The following is a 16,012-nucleotide window of genomic DNA, read 5'->3' as shown; positions in this document are numbered from 1 at the left end:
ATTGTGGTTTTAATTTGCATTTGTATGGTTCCATTTTGAATACAAGTTACCCTTTCCTGTACCAGAAGCAGGGCTTAATTCCAATTAGCAGTTCTCCACCTCCTCCCAGTTCCTCAGTGTCATCCATCCAGATGTCTGCCCTATCCCAGTGACCACCTCCCCATGGGATAGCTACATACAACCTTCCTGACTCGCTCCAGTAAACCTCAAAGCCTGCATGTGCTGTGCAGATATGCCGCAGTGACCACTTTTCAGTCACAGCCAAACCCGTGCCTGCTTGCTTTAAACCAGGGCTGTTCAACCTTTTGACTTCTCTGGGCCACATGAGAAGAGGAGTCATCTTGGGCCTCACATAAAATACACTAATGCTAATGAAAGCTGATAAGCTAAAAAAAACACACACACACACAAATGCAAAAAAAATCTCATAGTGTCTTAAGAAAGTTTACAAATTTGTGTTGGGCCACATTCAAAGCCATCCTAAGGCCACATGAAGCCCGTGGACGGTGAGTTGGACAAGCTTGTTTTAAAGCCACCAGTGGGAACTCCGCACAGAAAACCTGCTGTGGTGATGCCCTGGACCTGAGTAAAGGCTTTAGTCCTGCAGATCCTTCTCTCTCTTGCTCCCCACCCACTGGATGAGCTCCCTGCTGCCTCTGAACATCCCATCAACCCTGTGGTCACCACTCTTCTCCTTGGATCTGTCAGTAAGAAAGCACTGCTGTGATTTCCTGTGTTTCGTTGCACTGCTGGCTCTGTGTCACCTGATTCACACACTTGAGCCTGACTCTCCTCCTAGTCAGCGCTCTCCTCCCAGAGAGTGGCTGTGTTGGTAAGAACAAAGTGGACACAGGTCAGACACGAACAAAAGGCTGCCTGCCAGTACAAATAAGTCTCCTGGGAGAGGGACACCTGGTAACCAGTTGGACGCAGGCTTTAGGTTGTCTACCAGAAAAAGAAGCATCCCATGAAAGGCACTGTCTAAACGCCCACTTCCCCTGGAGCCCCATCAGGACAGGGCTAGAGTTTATACATCCTCGCCCGAGAGAGACTTTAAGACCAAGTCACAGCAAAATCCCAACAATGAGATAACGTGAAATACCCAGGACAAGGCAAAAAGGCTAGGGGAGGGAGAGAATGAAAAAGACCTTGTTTCCTAACTGCTAATTTACCAAGACAAGGTCAACAGGAGACGGCAAGTCACTCAGAAGTAGTCATGGAAAGAAATATATATATCACTTATTTTTATATTTACTTTTATGTATAATAAAAATAAAAGATATATATTATATAATTATCATTTATTTTGTATAGCACTTCATTATATATTTTATATATAATAAAAATAAATAAAAGATATATATTATATAATTATCATTTATTTTGTATAGCACTTCATTATATATTTTATATATAATAAAAATAAATAAAAGATATAATTATATTACATAATATATCTTTTATTTATAAAAAAGATATATATAATTACATAAAAGCTATATATCATTAAATTATATATATATATTTATATATTAATGATATATATTATAAATATATGTTGGGATTTTTATATAATATGTATTATAGATAATACATACATATTATATATGTTAGGATTTTTTTTTTTTTTTGAAACGGAGTCTCGCTGTGTCCCAGGCTGGAGTGCAGTGGCATGATCTTGGTTCACTGCAAGCTCCGCTTCCCAGGTTCACACCATTCTCCTGCCTCAGCCTCCCGAGTAGCTGGGACTGCAGGGGCCCACCACCATGCCCGGCTAATTTTTTATATTTTTACTGGACACAGGGTTTCACCGTGTTAGCCTGGATGCTCTCAATCTCCTGACCTTGTGATCCATCCGCCTTGGCCTCCCAAAATGCTAGGATTACAGGCATGAGTCAGCGCGCCTGGCGTATTTTTATATATTATATATATGTATATATTTTTTATTTTTATTATATATAAAAATAAATAAGTGATATATATATTTATCTCCATGACTACTTCTAAGTGATTTGCCATCTCCTATTGATATATGTTAAATATTATATATATATATAAAGATACATATATTAAAATATAAATATATTTTATTTGGGTTTTGAGACAGGGTGTTTCACTCTGTTGCCCCGGCTGGAGTGCAGTGGTACAATCTTGGCTCACTGTAGCTTTGACCTCCCAGGTTCAAGCAAGACTTTCACCCCCCAAGTAGCTGGAATTACAGATGTGCGCCACCATGCCTGGCTAATTTTTGTATTTTTTGTAGACAGGGGGTTTCACCATGTTGGCCAGGCTGATCTTGAACTCCTGAGCTCAAGCAATCCACCTGCCTCGGATCCCTAATTTTCTGGGATGACAGGTGTGCTTGGCCTCTTTTTTTTTTTTTTTTGAGATGGAGTCTCACCCAGACTAGAGTGCAGTGGTGCGACCTTGGCTCACTGCAAGCTCTGCCTCCCGGGTTCACACCATTCTCCTGCCTCAGCCTCCTGAGTAGCTGGGACTACAGGTGCCTGCCACCACGCCCAGCTAATTTTTTTGCATTTTTATTAGAGACGGGGTTTCACCGTATTAGCCAGGATGGTCTCCATCTCCTGACTTGTGATCCGCCCACCTCAGCCTCCCAAAGTGCTAGGATTACAGGCGTGAGCCACTGCGCCCAGCAGCGTCTTTTTAAAAACTCACAATATGTGATCATATTCCCAATAGAAAATTATAAATACCGCACTTAAAAAAAATCAAAAGTCTCATTTTAGCACCACTCACTCCCAACTCAGTCTTTCCATGGCAGGCCAGGTCTCACTAACACAGGCCTCCATAACAACTGTCTCAGCACTGAAAGGCTAGAATGTGAAAGAAATCAGGCACATTCCTCAGTCCTGGGCCCAGTACAAACACCATATATCTCTCAATTTCCTGGGCCCAGTACAAACACCATATATCTCTCAATTTCCTGGGCCCAGTACAAACACCATGTATCTCTCATATCTCTCAACTTCCTGAGCCCATTACAAACACGTCTCACCATATATCTCAACTTTAGAAAAACACCACCTGGAAAAATCCCTGATAACGACACAGCCGTTTGTAGTTTTACTGAAAGCACGGGAACCAATAGATCACCGCTAAATATATAACTTAATATGTTAACCAATTGTAATGCTGTAACCTAAAGAATTCCCTTGTTCCTCTGTAACCTTACAAGTCCTATTTACATCGGGCTATAAAAAGCAAGTGCACGCATTGTTCGGGGCCCTCTTGTACGTTGTGGAACAGAGGGACCAAGTTCGAACTTGCAGTAAAGATCCTCGCCGCTTGGCTTTGACTCTGGACTCTGGTGGTCTTCTTCGGGGAATAAATGGTCTGGGCATAACAAATGTAACAAAAGTCCATCAAGAGTTTTGCCTAGGCCTTTCCTGGGCCTTATAAAGCATGACAAAATAACGAAGAAATTCTTTTTTTTTTTTTTTGAGGCGGAGTCTCGCTTTGTCACCCGGACTGGAGTGCAGTGGCCGGATCTCAGCTCACTGCAAGCTCCGCCTCCTGGGTTTACGCCATTCTCCTGCCTCCGCCTCCCGAGTAGCTGGGACTACAGGCGCCCGCCACCTCGCCCGGCTAGTTTTTGTATTTTTAGTAGAGACGGGGTTTCACCGTGTTAGCCAGGATGGTCTCGATCTCCTGACCTCGTGATCCGCCCGTCTCGGCCTCCCAAAGTGCTGGGATTACAGGCTTGAGCCACCGCGCCCGGCCCGAAGGAATTCTTAATGGGACCTGTTTAGGATTAAACAAGTTTTATTGGGAGGTCTGAAAAAACTCCCCAGGGCTTCAAAAAGAAGTTTACTGGAGGTCCTGTTAGAGCAGAGGGAGAGACGAGAAGGAACAAAAAGCAAGAGAGTGGCTCAAACACTTGAGACAGGGCTTCTGACTAGCAGGATCAGGGGGAAACTTCTCTTACAGTCTGAGGCGTTTAAAAAGGGCCCAGTTGGGGAAGTGTGCTCTGGGTGTGGTCCTACTGGGGAAGGGTTAGGTGAGTGCTGGCTGGCTGGGGACTGCTGGGGACTTTGATATGTTTGGTTAGGGTTGTTATGCTCTGTTGAAGATATAGGTGGGGCTGACTTTTGCGGTTTGGTCAGGTGGCAATGGACACTTCTGAGAAATGGAAACTTGATACTTTAAGGTGGTGGAGTCTTGTTAAGATGGTGGTAGTCTTGTCCTATCAAGACTAAGGAATTCCCCAAACCTCTGTGACTTAACAGGAGACAAGATAAGGGTAATCACCCCAGCACCTGGGGCCATTTAGATTAACTAAATTTACAGAGGAAGGTCTTCAGAATTGAGATCTTAGTTATAGACTAAAAGAAGTTAACCAGGTGCGGTGGCTCAAGCCTGTAATCCCAGCACTTTGGGAGGCTGAGGTGTGTGCATCACCTGAGGTCAGGAGTTCAAGACCAGCCTGACCAACATGGTGAAACCCTGTCTCTACTAAAAATACAAAACTTAGCTGTACGTGGTGGCATGTGCCTGTAATCCCAGCTACTTGGGTGGCTGAGGCAAGGAAAATCACTTGAACCCAAGAGGCAGAGGTTGCAGTGAGCCAAGATAGTGCTACCGTACTCCAGCCTGGACAATGGAACAAGACTCCGTCTCAAAAAATGAAAAAAAAGTTAATCACTTATGTCTTTAGATAAATGCACACTTACATGTAGACATACAGCTTAGAAGGTATATAAACTCTGGAAAACTTTCTAATTTTGAGTTAGTCTGGTGATATTTTCCAGGCCTTCTCCCTGTAACCAGTTACCCAAATAAAAATTCCCTCCTTTCCCAGTTCATCTGCATCTTGTTATTGGACCACAAGAATAAGCAGCCAGACCCTCCATTTAGTCTGGGAACATTTCTGTTGAGGAGGTAATTACTCTTACCAGTTGGGTATATTTTCTTCCAGGCTTTTCAGGGCACTTATCTGTGTAGAATCCTGACAGATTGCTCTCAAGGTTTTACCACTCCACACTTTCAACAGAGAATGGAGTATGCCCTCCCTATCATGAGATTTTTATTGTCAATAAAGTGAGGCAAAATTTTAAACCTGATGAAATTCTGTGTCTGTGTCAGAGACATTTGAGACGGAGCAACTCCATGTTGAATAGGGGCTGGGTAAAATGAGACTGAGACCTACTGGGCTGCATTCCCAGACGGTTAAGGCATTCTTAGTCACAGGATGAGATAGGTCAGCACAAGATACAGGTCACAAAGACCTGGCTGATAAAACAGCATGCGCTAAAGAAACTGGCCAAAACCCCATCAGAACCAAGAAGACCATGAAAGTGGCCTCTGGTCCCCCTCACCACTTATTATACGCTAATTATAATACATTAGCATGTCAAAAGACACTCCACCAACACCATGACAGTTTCCAAATGCCATGGCAACGCCAAGGAGTGACCCTATATGGTCTAAAAGGGAAAGAAAGGCTCAGTTGCAGGAATTCTCAGAAAACTCATGAATAACCTACCCCTTGTTTAGTATATAATTGAGAAATAACTATAAATATACTCATTTGAGCAACTCATGCCACTGATCTGCCTATGGGGTAGTCATTCTTTGTTTTTTTTATTTTCTTTTAATTGAGACTCTCGCTGTCTCACCCAGGCTGGAGCGCAGTGGCGCGATCTCAACTCACTGCAACCTCTACTCCCAGATTCAAGCGATTCTCCTGTCTCAGCCTCCCGAATAGCTGGGACTATAGGCATCCACCACCACGCCTGGCTAATTTTTGTATTTTTAGTAGAGATGGGGTTTCACTATATTGGCCAGGCTGGTCTCAAACTCCTGACCTTGTGATCCACCTGCCTCAGCCTCCTAAAGTGCTGGGATTACAGATGTGAGCCACCGCACCCAGCCAGAGTAGTCATATTTTATTCCTTTACTTCTCTAATAAACTTGCTCTCACTTCTTTTTCACACGAGGTCCAAGAACCCTCTCTTCGGGTCTGGAATGTGACCCCTTTTCAGTGACATCTGCTCTAGACTAATCTTATGTCCTGCGTTTGATGAATCAGGAATCTCAGGTGAATAGGGAAAATTGTTGGATTGGAAGGAGATTCTGGTTTCTGGTTTCCCTGGCTCTCGTTTAATATGTAACCCTGAGTAAGTAGCTTTCCCTTCTTAAATCGGTTTCCTCAACTACAATGAGAGGATTTAGATCTTCAAAGTCTCTTTTAGTACAGACCCTCAAAAAAATCCAAAACACACAGCCAGGCTCAGTGGGTCACGCCTGTAATCCCAGCACCTTGGGAGGCTGAGGCAGGTGGATCACAAGGTCAGGAGATTGAGACCATTCTTGCTAACAAGGTGAAACCCCGTCACTACTAAAAATACAAAAAATTAGCGGGGGTGGTGAATCACCTGAGGTCAGGAGTTTAAGACCAGCCTGGCCAACATGGTGAAACCCCGTCTCTACTAAAAATACAAAAATTAGCCAGGCATGCATGGTCGTGGACACCTGTAGTCCCAGCTTCTCAGGAGGCTGAGGCAGGAGAATTGCTTGAACTCGGGAGGCGGAGGTTGCAGCAGTGAGCCGAGATTGCACCACTGCACTCCAGCCTGGGCAACAGATCGAGACTCCATCTCAAAAAACAAAAAAAACAAAATAAAAAACACACAAGTTATATCAGAGCTGGAAGAATCTGGTGTAATGCCCAGACCCGCGATGACCCAAAAGCAACCACCGAAGTCCAGAGACAAAGCCAAGCGGCAGGGATCGCTTTATTTCGAGTTCGAACTCGGTTCCCTCCAGCTAGGTATCAGATCCTAGCGAGAGACCCCTAGCTCGGTGTTCAGCCGTCTTTTATAGTCAGACACAAACAAGTTACAGCAAGTTACAGAGTCACTGGGGATTTTTACAGTTGTACGTTTACCATTGGCAGACATTTAAAGTTAAACATTAGGCCAGGCACGGTGGCTCAAGCCTGTAATCCCAGCACTTTGGGAGGCTGGGACGGGCGGATCACGAGGTCAGGAGATCGAGACCATCCTGGCTAACACGGTGAAACCCCGTCTCTACTAAAAATACAAAAATTAGCCAGGCATGCATGGTCGTGGACACCTGTAGTCCCAGCTTCTCAGGAGGCTGAGGCAGGAGAATTGCTTGAACTCGGGAGGCGGAGGTTGCAGCAGTGAGCCGAGATTGCACCACTGCACTCCAGCCTGGGCAACAGATCGAGACTCCATCTCAAAAAACAAAAAAAACAAAATAAAAAACACACAAGTTATATCAGAGCTGGAAGAATCTGGTGTAATGCCCAGACCCGCGATGACCCAAAAGCAACCACCGAAGTCCAGAGACAAAGCCAAGCGGCAGGGATCGCTTTATTTCGAGTTCGAACTCGGTTCCCTCCAGCTAGGTATCAGATCCTAGCGAGAGACCCCTAGCTCGGTGTTCAGCCGTCTTTTATAGTCAGACACAAACAAGTTACAGCAAGTTACAGAGTCACTGGGGATTTTTACAGTTGTACGTTTACCATTGGCAGACATTTAAAGTTAAACATTAGGCCAGGCACGGTGGCTCAAGCCTGTAATCCCAGCACTTTGGGAGGCTGGGACGGGCGGATCACGAGGTCAGGAGATCGAGACCATCCTGGCTAACACGGTGAAACCCCGTCTCTACTAAAAATACAAAAACTAGATGGGCGAGGTGGCGGGCGCCTGTAGTCCCAGCTACTAGGGAGGCTGAGGCAGGAGAATGGCGTAAACCCAGGAGGCGGAGCTTGCAGTGAGCTGAGATCCGGCCACTGCACTCAAGTCCGGGCGACAGAGCGAGACTCCGCCTCAAAAAAAAAAAAAAAAAGTTAAACATTAGTCAGTTGTTCATTGGTTCCCACCCTTTGACCAAACCACAAACAGCCGCTTGCCCTGCTAGGGACTTTCCAGATAACCTTGTTGTTTTTAGCATTAAGGGGAGTTTCCTGACTTTTCTGACCTCTGATATTCCTGACTTTTCTGACCTCTGATACTCAGTATTTTTCCACTCCTCACTGGGAGCTCTTACTTTGGGAGATTTGGGTAAGGTTCTTATGGTCTCCTTTACAGTTTGTTTATTTCCGTCCAATCTGATAGATTCTGCCCTCAGACTCTATTTATAGTGATAACTGTGTGAAAGGAAAATAAATCTCAGGACCCCAAAAGTCACTAAGCTAAAGGGAAAAGTCAAGCTGGGAACTATGTCAGGCAAACCTGCCTCCCATTTTATTTCTAAATAACATAACTACAAAGATTTAACAACAACAGCAACATCAAAAAAAAAAAAAAGCTACATACCTCCCTCACAATTTACCGAGAAGGAAATTACTGTGGACAAAGGACAGACAGAACCGAAAGTCTTCCTTCACTTGAGACAAATGCCTATCTGACTGCTTCCTCTGCCTCTATTGTTTCACTAAACCGTAAGTGACTATTCCTCTACCCTCCTCTCACATGTAAACTGTATATTCATTGAAAGGCTAATCAGAGACTCAAAGGAGTGCAACCCTTTCTTGTCTACCTATGACCTGGAAATTCCCACTCTACACCCAGTTGTCCCAATGTCAGAGATAATTAATCTTCAAAAAGCTTTAGTTCCCCGTTCTGTCTCTTACAACCAACTTCCTTGTACTTCCTGATTTGTTTTTTCTAAGACCAGCAGAGCGGGCAGAAAAGAACCAGTGACTAGGCAAGGGTAGGAGCGAAACTGCAAATTTATTTTTGGTCACCTAGCTTCAGGGGAAGAAGGTGTGTAGGGAGAGGTCTGTCGGCCTCCGGCAGAGGAGGCCGACAGAGTCCCCCGGTGGGGCTCTCGGGCGGGGTTCCTGATGCAGTCCCGACATCCCGACAGGAGTGGGACTGGGAAGTCCGCGCGTGGCGTCCGTCCGGAGCGGCTTTTCTAGGAGTGGGAGGGCAATAGGCTCGTCCAAACACTTCCTACCTGTCTGTAAACAACCTACCTGTTGTTTTCTCCTACCTGTTCTGTAAACAACCTTCCCGCCTTTGCAGCACCCAGACAAGTCCTTCTGGCCTAGTAAAGGACAGTCCCTTTTCCTTCCCACCTAATAGACCCTATTCCATTTTAAACTTTGGCCAATCCAGTTAGCTTAGATTGTGAAGTCCAACTTCAGCCAATGGGGAAAGGACACAGAAGTGCTAGGAAGTGCGTCAGGGATCAAAACCCCTGCCCTACCTGGCTTGGTGTGCTCTTACACTCGTGACTGGCGCAAACCGCACTCTTCTGCAGAAGTAAATTTGGCTTGCTGAGAGATCTTTTGTTTGAGTGCTCATTTTCTTTATGACTCTGAGCTCTTATTTCTAACACCACCTTTCCAGGCCAAACCAATGTACATCTCACACGTATTGACTCATATCTCCCTAAAATGTGTAAATTCAAGCTGTGCCCCAACCACAGTAGGCACCTGTCATCAGGACCTCCTAATGTTAGAAGTGTGTGACCAGAGCAACTCCATCTTGATAGGGGCTGGGTAAAATAAGGCTGAGACCTTCTGGGCTGCATTAGACGGTTAAGTCATTCTAAGTCAGGACAACATAGGAGGTCAGCACAAGATACAGGTCATAAAGACCTTGCTGATAAAACAGACTGCAGTAAAGAAGCCAGCTAAAACCCAACAAAACCAAGATGGCTAGGAGAGTGACCTCTGCTTGTCCTCAATGCTACACGCCTACCAGTGCCATGAGAGCTTACAAATGCCATGGAAATGTCAGGAAGTTGCCCTCAGGCCTCTGAGTCCAAGTCTGCAGGTATTCATCCAGATGGCCTGAAGTAACTGAAGAATCACAAAAGAAGTGAAAATGGCCTGTTCCTGCCTTAACTGACAACATTACCTTGTGAAATTCCTTCTCCAGGCTCATCCTGGCTCAAAAGCACCCCCACTGAGCACCTTGTGACCCCCACCCCTGCCTGCCAGAGAACAACCTCCTTTGACTGTAATTTTCCTTTACCTACCCAAATCCTATAAAACGGCCCCACCCCATCTCCCTTTGCTGACTCTCTTTTCGGACTCAGCCTGCCTGCAGCCACGTGATTAAAAAGCTTCATTGCCCACACAAAGCCTGTTTGGTGGTCTCTTCACACAGACACACGTGAAAGTTACCCTATATGGTCTAAAAAAGGGGCGGCATGACTAATCCACCCCTTGTTTAGCATATAATCGAGAAATAACCATAAAAATGGGCAACCATTTTTTACAGGCTCATGCCTGTAATTCCAGCACTTTGGGAGGTCGAGGTGGGTGGGTCACCTGAGGTCAGGAGTTCGAGACCAGTTTGGCCAATATGGTGAAACCCCATTTCAACTAAAAATGCAAAAATTAGCCAGGTATGATGGCGTATGCGCCTGTAGTCCCAGCTACTCAGGAGGCTGAGGCCGGAGAATCGTGCCACTGCAGTCCAACCTGGGTGACAGAGCAAGACTCTGTCTCAAAAAAAAAAAAAAAAAAAAAAAAAAGCAGGGGGCAACCAGCAGCCATCAGGGTTGTTCTGTCTATGGAGTAGCCATTCATTCTTTTATTCCCTTACTTTCCTAATAAACTTGCTTTTACTTTAATCTATGGACTCACCCTGAATTCTTTCTTGTGTGGGGTCCAAGAACCCTCTCCTGGGGTCTGGACTGGGACCCCTTTCCTAAAACACTGAGACTGTGTGTCACACGCACATCCTTAACCTTAGCAAAATATACTTTCTAAACTGCGATCTGTCTTTGATACTTTTGGGTTCACAGTTGAAATGTGCAGTGAGACTTATTTTATACCATGTTATTTTGTATGTTTTTTTGTTTATTATCCTTTTTGTTTGCTTATTTTTCTCCTTCTCTTCCTTCTGTTGAAACCTTTCTTTACTTCCTTCTGCTTGTTTACAGCAATTTCATTGTTCTTCTGTTCTTTCAGTGACTTCCCTCAAATGTCAACATATATTACTGTTTTTGTTTTGTTTTGTTTTGTTTTTGAGACAGAGTCTTGCTCTGTCACCCAGGCTGGAGTGCAGGGGTACAATCTTGGCTCATTGCAACCTCTGCCACCCAGGTTCAAGCGATTCTCCTGCTTCAGCCTCCCAAAAATGATAGGTACGATAGGCGCCTGCCACCATGCTTGGCTAAGTTTTGTATTCTTAGTAGAGACAGGGTTTCACCACTTTGGCCAGACTGGTCTCGAACTCCTCACCTTGAATGATCCACCCACCTTGGCCTCCCAAAGGGTGGGGATTACAGGCGTGAGCCACCGCCCCCAGCCAACATATACTACTTTAAACCTTTTTGTTATGGAAAATTTCAAACATATACAAAAGCAGAAAGACCAATATAATAAACCCCATGTATCTGTCCAGTAAAAAACAAATCTAGCCTTGGGGAAGGAGAGACTTTATTAATAAAAGACTTATCACAATAGAAAAAATGCTCCAAACACAAGATCTACAAGTGTCTCAGAATAAAGGCGGGAATGGTTTTCCTTTATAGGAAGAAGTAAAGTAAATCTAGAAATTACTAGTTGTGGGGGAGTGGGGTGTTCCAGCAGTTGGACAGAAAATGCCTCAATCAGCAGGTTCTTGGGAGGAGTTGTTAAGGGGGAGGGTGGAGTAGGAGGTGTTACACATTCCATTGCTCACTGAAATTGAAGTGTGGCCAGAGTTCAGGAACCAGGGGAAAGAGAGATGCCTGCCTAAAATACGGTCAACTAGCAGGCATTTTGTCTAGATTGGTCAATGGGAACAGACAGTTCACCTAATCATTTATGTGACAAACAATGGGAATTTGGAGGGTCTGTGTCTGTCCTTATTAGAAAGTCAAACTATGGGTCTTGTCCCAGTCTCATGGGGAAGAGTGGGTTTCTTTACAGTAAGCCATTTCCTGGGTAATAGGTAATTACCAGGAAATTACCAGTAGTACTAAGGTTGGGGGTAATTCCAGAAGCACATATGAAGCTCAATATTGTGATGCTTATCCATTGCTCACCTTTAACAATTTTCTTTTTCCTTTTTTTGAGACGGAGTTTCACTCTCGTTGCCCAGGCTGGAGGGCAATGGCACATCTCGGGTCACTGCAACCTCCACCTCCCAGGTTCAAGCGATTCTCCTGCCTCAGCCTCCCGAGTAGCTGGTATTACAGGCATGCACCTCCACGCCCAGCTAATTTTGTATTTTTTAGTAGAGACGGGGTTTCTCCATGTTGGTCAGCCTGGTCTCGAACTCCTGACCTAAGGTGATCCACCCACCTCGGTCTCCCAAAGTGCTGGGATTACAGGTGTGAGCTACCACGCCCAGCCAACAATTTTCAACTCATGTCAACCTTGTTTCATCGAAACCCCATATACCCTCTCAGCTCCCATCAGCCACTGAATTATTGTGATACAGATCTGTGATATGTCATTTTATTCATAATGTTTTAATATCAACATACATTCAAAACCTTTTTTCCCCAACAAAGTCTAATCATCATATCCGTATCTCTAACATCCTTCCAGACAAGAAAAGGATCTTACAAGAAAATGCCTTAACGACAGGTTCCCTACCCCAGACAAATGCCTATTTGTTATTTATTTATTTATTTATTAAGACAGAGTTTTTGCTCTTGTTGCCCAGGCTGGAGTGCAGTGGCGCAACCTCGGCTCACTGCAACCTCTGCCTCCCAGGTTCAAGCAATTTTCCTGCCTCAGCCTCCTGTGTAGCTTGGATTACAGGCATGTTCCACAACACCCACCTACTTTTTTGTATTTAGTAGAGATGGGATTTCACCATGTTGCCCAGGCTGGTCTCAAACTCTTGACCTCAGGTGATCCACCCACCTCAGCCTCCCAAAGTGCTGGGATTACAGGTGTGAGCCGCTGCACCCAGCCTATTTGTTATTTTTATCAATAAGTTTAGAGCCATCTTTTAAAAGCAAAAAGCGCCATTACGGCTGTTTCCAGTCAATAATTGTTTAATTTACTGGCATTTTTATCACATTTCTATATTTACCATTTTCTTCCATCCCACACTTTTTCTTTCAATTAGGGGCTATCGTGTTAAATTATTTGATTGTGGATGTATCTGATATATCTTTATTCCACTCTCAATCTCAAATTTTGGTTCCAGGAATTGCCACATTCTTTTCATTAATGGATATCTAACAAATTCTGCAACATTCTCTTTACCATCAGCCTTGGCTCCAAACTGCTTTGACTTGGAAAGATATCCAGTCTGTTTACCCTCACTTCTTTCAAGACTTCGACAATTTTCTCGCTTTCTTTCCACAGGTTCTGCATTGAGTTCTTGCACTTCTCTATCAATATATAGACTTTAAGATGAGGTGGCTTAGAAGAACAATAAGGGGGCATAGTTTCGCATTAAATTCAGGTAAGTAGAGCTTAGACAGGATTTTTGGAAAACAGAGAAAATGCTAGAGTTTAGTTTGGTTTAGTTGCCAAAGGATTTCTCTCTACCCATCTCAGCAAGAGAGAATCAAGTCTCCTGAGATTAATTGGTTTTAATTAACTTATTTTTTAAGAGGGAGTCTCACTCTGTCGCCCAGGCTGGAGTGCAGTGGTGTCATCTCGGCTCACTGCAATCTCCACCTCCCAGGTTCAAACGATCCTGCCTCAGCCTCCAGAGCAGCTGGGACTACAGGCATGCACACCACCACACCTGGCTAACTTTTGTATTTTTTATTTTTTTTTTAGTAGAGTCGGGGTTTCACCATGTTGTCCAGGCTCCTCTTGAACTCCTGACCTCAAGTGATCTGCTTGCTTCCACCTCCCAAAGTGCTGGGATTACAGGTGTGAGCTACTGTGCTTAATTTGTTTTAACTAAGAGTATTCCAGGCACAAAAAGTAGAAAGAGAAAGAGATAACAGTCAAATTAAACACCTCTAAGTCTGAAATTCGCACCTGATCTAGCTCTCATAGAGAAATACTGGTTCTCAATCCTGGTCACGTATCAGAATCATGTGAGAAACATTTAAAACAGAAAAATGTTTTGAACAAATTCAATAGTAAGTCTCTGTAGCTGTAGGCTATAGGAAGCTATAGGAAGAAGTGACCTATCAGTTCTTCCTTTTGCTATTTTATTTTTATTTTTTTGAAATGAAAGGCCTCACATATTTATTACTGAACCCAGTCAACCAACGCATTCAGAATAGATTCAGAGAGGAAAACACATCAGACTCTCCAGATACTGGTGACATTTTCAGTTTGACATGGTAATGTGATCGTGACCTTCACACAGCACAAGTATGTGTGCCATCTCAAGTGCAATTCCTTATAGACCCAGCTTGGTTCTTCTCCAATGTCTCCTTTTGGAGTTGTACCTGATTTTATTTCCAGTTTTCATCCGAATCCACTGGGGAATGGGACGATTTTGCTTTTGTTTCTTGGCCAGGAATCACTTAATCCTGAAAGTCTTGTGAGAAGACATGGCGAGAAGCGGAGGCAAGAACACGCCACGATGGCGGAGAAAGGAAAAGAGAGGCCCTTTTGCTATTTTAATAAAAGCTGTCAGTTTTAGAAACAATTCAGGCATCAATTTTGGCTATAGTTGGACATTCCAAAAGTTTAAGTAATTGGTCTAAGGACATCTGAATAAGGACATCCTTTTATATTATAAAAGATCATTCTTTTGTAGTATAAGGACATCCTTGTATAATCTACCTAGGATATTCATTCAGTAATGAAGAGTTTTTGACTTTTGGCCTGGCCTGTGCTACAGTTGACCGCCTTAAACTAACTGTTAACAAAATGCAGATCCCATCATTGAGGACCCTGTGATTGCAAGCAAGTGTGTTGGGGAAATATCTTACAAGAAAGCTCTAGGTTGATTCACAGAAAGAAAACAACATCCAATTTTCTTTGTGATGCTCTCACTGGAATGACATGATATGCCAATCTTTGAAACAATAACTGTGCTAGGGAATGGGCTAATGTGATTAACATTCCCAACCTACCCCAAAGTAAGGAAAGAAAGGCCAAACAGGCAAAATTAACAGGTGTGTATGCCGGGCGGGGTGGCTCATGCCTGTAATCCCAGCACTTTGGGAGGCTGAGGTGGGTGGATCACCTGAGGTCGGGAGTTTGAGACCAGCCTGACCAACATGGAGAAATCCCGTCTCTCCTAAAAATACAAAATTCGCTGGGTGTTGTGGCGCATGCCTGTAATTCCAGCTACTCGGGAGGCTGAGGCAGGAGAATCACTTGAACCCAGGAGGCGGAGGTTGCAGTGAGCCGAGATCGCATCATTGCACTCCAGCCGGGGTAACAAGAGCGAAACTCCCTCTCAAAAATAAAACAAACAAAAACAGGTGTGTACTATGTAAATGCTTAAACAGTTGGGGTGAATTATTGCCACACTAGGCTGGCTGGTGGATTGATCTGGTAATTCTGCCTATTAAGTGACATGTTACTGAATAGGCCAGAGTAAAGCTGAACTGGCATCCTCTGTCTTTATTTGGAAACTTGGATCTCAGTTCAGGAGCTAAGACCATATACTTTGGTAAGGCAGCAAGCATGATCCCACCTAACTCTAGGTTCTTGGCTGCCACCTGGTGGTAATGTTGAAGGAACACACCACTCCCATCAGCAGATTAATGTGGATGGAAGGGATTCCACTCAAGACTTCATTTGGTTGCTGAGAGAGGAACTGAAAATATAAATGATTTTTAAGGGACACCGCTCTACAAAGGTGTGTGGTTCCCTTGCTAATGAAGAAAGAGAAACTGTACTCCATCATCAAGAAGCGTCCTCTGAGCCTTTCCAGCATTTATCTGCATCCTGTGTGCAGCTGGTTGAACTGGGTCCCCCACCCCAAGAGATGTCTTCATCCTAGAACCTGTGAATGTGACCTTATTTGGAAGAAAGGATCAGCCAGGCACGGTGGCTCATGCCTGTAATCACAGCACTTTGGGAGGCCAAGGTAGGAGGATTACTTGTGCCTAGGAGTTTGAGACCAGCAACATAGCGAGACCCCATTTCTAAAAAATAAAATAAAATATTACCCGAGCATGGTGGCTCACACCT

At 44.2% G+C, this 16,012-nt stretch overlaps 1 pseudogene; it reads right to left on the bottom strand.

Moving 5' to 3' along the window:
• Positions 1-14,227: 14,227 nt before the first annotated feature.
• Positions 14,228-14,417, bottom strand: LOC117097660 (annotated as a pseudogene).
• Between the last annotated feature and the right edge of the window lie 1,595 nt (positions 14,418-16,012).

The sequence above is a fragment of the Trachypithecus francoisi genome, unplaced genomic scaffold (assembly GCF_009764315.1).
Source record: "Trachypithecus francoisi isolate TF-2019V2 unplaced genomic scaffold, Tfra_2.0 Lachesis_group15, whole genome shotgun sequence".
Lineage (NCBI taxonomy): Eukaryota > Metazoa > Chordata > Mammalia > Primates > Cercopithecidae > Trachypithecus > Trachypithecus francoisi.
Note: the sequence above shows the minus strand (reverse complement) of the source record. Positions and strands in the feature narration are given on the sequence as shown.